We start from the raw sequence: 3293 nt of genomic DNA, 5'->3' as shown, positions 1-3293 counted from the left end.
CAGACCTTGTGGTTCATAGTCCAGTGAATATTACATGGAGTCTCCATGCCCCATATTTTTATCTATAGCTAAAAATAATGTATTAGTTTGCTAGAGCTGCTGTAATAAAATACCTCCAAGTGGGTGAGTTTGAAACAAAAATTTATTGTCTCACTCTTCTAGATGATAAAATTCTAAATCACATTTGAAAATGTATTAGCCATGTTGATGCCTTCCAAATCTCTGAAAGAATATATATTCCATGCATCTCCTACTTTCTGATGACTCCTGGCAATCCTTTGATTCATTGGTTTGCACCTACATTCATAGTGATTATCATAGTTCCTCTGTTGAAAATTCTATGTCTATGATCCTATTTTATAAAACACCACTTGGATACTATTCATATTAGGACACACACAGATAGGAGTATGATCTCATATTAATTGATGATATTTTCAAATACTTTAAATATACATTTTTTTTTTTTTAAGTGCTGTTGAGTTGGTCCCAATCCATAGTGACCCATAAGGTTACCAAAGAGCGGCTGCTGAGATTGAATCACTGACCTTGTGGTTCAAACTGACTTTGCCATTTATCATATTAACCCACAGTGCCACAAAATGAAGGGATTCCAAAAAGTTTGTGAAAACTTCTATTATCTTTATATTCAATTTTTCTAGGAATATTTTGAAACCTCTGGTATGTAGGTATGTGGTGGTATGTACTCTTATAAAAATACATATGCATATTTTCCTTGACTCTATTATCAGTAATGTATTATTAATAAATATACATTTCCACTGGATTCCTGGTATGGTGCTGAGGGTTAATGCACTGGACTTAAAGTTATTTAAACAGTAAGGTTGGTGGTTCAAGCTCACCAGCTACTCCTCACACATTATCTTCATCTTTTATATTCACATAATTTGGGGACAAATCAATCCCCCCTTTTAAGTGTTTGAAAGTATTTATGTTGTACATTTATAAGACTGCTCTATATTCCTTAAAGGACCAATAAGTGTGTACCAGGGTAAGTCAAAATGTGTTGCTACTAGGGTTCCTATTCATACATGCATAGGTTTATTCAAAACAAAATCTGTTTTAACATGTTTCTTAAATCACTGATGAGCTATAGACAGTTTTCTTTACTTTCTTTTTTCTCAATAATATACTTGTCTTAATCTTTCTAGGGTGCCAGCAAAAAAATGATTTTGAATCCAGGGCTAATATAAAATTTTAAACAAAATTCAAGCGGATATCTTCTCGAATCATTGAAGCTTTGCAACAAGTTTCAAGGATGCTGCCCTACATAAAACATAAAATGTAGATGTTTCAATCATTTTGAGGAAGATTGAGAGGGATTAAAAATCAACCAAGAGAGTGAAGCAAGATACAAACTAAAGTAGACAAGTTCATGGGGCAAATTGTAATCAGAATATGTCTTGGATTTATGACTTAAATCCAGAGTGCAAGATCCAATCAAAACAAGGTCCAATCTGAGGGGATCTGCTGGGTCCATTAAATGTAAGGCAGAGAGGTCAGTCCAGAAGGTTATGGTGATGTAGTTTTGTTTCTTTTATGTGAGGAAGGGAGTGATTCAGGAAACAGGATGATTATACATACTTATTAGGAAGAAGTTATAAGAATATTGAACATTACACTGGTGGGAAAAAGGCCAGGAAACAGCATTGACCTTTTTTTGTTTTGTTTTTCTTTGTTTCATCATGACAACATACCTGATCCTCCTTCAAGGGTAGTAAGGACTGTCCTATGAAAATTTCATATGGAAACCTTACCACATTTACCCTATGTTCTAAACTTGCCTCTTCAGAATCTTTTGGTCCCCAAGTCTCAAAGAACAGTTGAAAAGAATAAAATTTGCATCCCAAGAGAATGTAAAAACTGTAATTTTGATATGGTATAGGTCTAACATTGCAGAAATCTTCAGAGCAGGTTTATAGAAATGAAAACACCATCTTCAACAGTCAATAGGTCTAGGCCCCATCCCACCCCGCTGGGCTGCTGGAAGACTTGCCTCCCGCACCATGTGGAAGAAAAAAGGACTGAGTGCAGAAGAAAAGAGAACTGGCATGATGGAAATATTTTTTGAGATGAAAGATATATTTCAACTAAAAGACATGGAGAAGATTTCTCTCATAGAAAAAGGCATTAGTGCCATATCTGTAAAAGAAGTCCTTCAAAGCTTAGTGGATGATGGTACGGTTGACTGTAACAGGATTGGAACATCTAATCATTATTGGGCTTTTCCGAGTAAAGCTTTTCATTCAAAGAAGTGTAAATTGGAGATCCTGGAATCTCAGTTGTCTGAGGGAAGCAAAAAAAATTCCAACTTACAAAAAAAAACATTGAGAAAGCTAAAATTGGCCAACATGAGACATAAGGACAAACCATGCTTGCAAAGGAGCTTTCTTCACTTTGGAACTAACAGGAACAGTTAAAGTCAGAAGTATAAAAATACAAACAATGTGACCCACTAGTTGTGAAAGAAATACGTCATACAAATAGAGTAGTCAAAGGTGTTGTGAACCGATGGGCTGATAACATATTTTCAATTAAGTCTTGGGCCAAAATAAAATTTGGAATGGAAGAAAATAAAATTGATAAAAGTTTTGGAATTCCAGAAAACTTACATAGACTGAAATGTTGAACAGTGTTACAGAATTTAGATGTTTATGACTATTTCATTTTTTTTATATTACCCAGTTAAATGTATTGAAATGTCATTTGCCTGTAACTATATGTACCATTTTATTAATTTAAATAAAGTATAGAATGGAAAAAGGAAGTCAATAGGTCATTGTGGAGGATAGGTGAGAAACAGTAGCATCACATTTTGATATTTTTGTTGTTGTTGTTTAATACAGATTTCTATGATTTTCAAAGTAATATGTTTGACTTATTCTCATATGTTATACATTGCAAACAAATGGCCTCTGTCACAACTGCTCGAAATTACCATTATAGTTGGGAAATGATCATAGACAATGTGTACATGAATAGAAGTGATTATGTTTTATTACATTTTGTTTATATGAATAAGTAGATTCTAGGTTGTCTGACCCTTATCCATATTGTTGTTGTTGTTAGGTGCCATTGAGTCGGTACTGACCCATAGCGACCCAATGTACAGCAGAATGAAACACTGCCTAGTCCTGGGCCAACCTCACTACTGTTGCCACGCTTGATACCATCCATGCTGCCACTTGGCCAATCCATCTCCTTGGGGCCTTCTTCTTTTACTCTGACCCTCCACCTTACCAAACATGATGTTCTTCTCCAGGGACTGGTCC

General features: G+C 34.9%; 1 pseudogene; it reads left to right on the top strand.

Moving 5' to 3' along the window:
* Positions 1 to 2027: 2027 nt before the first annotated feature.
* Positions 2028 to 2650, top strand: LOC102832575 (annotated as a pseudogene).
* The last annotated feature ends 643 nt before the right edge of the window (positions 2651 to 3293 follow it).

The sequence above is a fragment of the Chrysochloris asiatica genome, unplaced genomic scaffold, assembly GCF_000296735.1.
Source record: "Chrysochloris asiatica unplaced genomic scaffold, ChrAsi1.0 scaffold00022, whole genome shotgun sequence".
Taxonomy (NCBI): domain Eukaryota; kingdom Metazoa; phylum Chordata; class Mammalia; order Afrosoricida; family Chrysochloridae; genus Chrysochloris; species Chrysochloris asiatica.
Note: the sequence above shows the minus strand (reverse complement) of the source record. Positions and strands in the feature narration are given on the sequence as shown.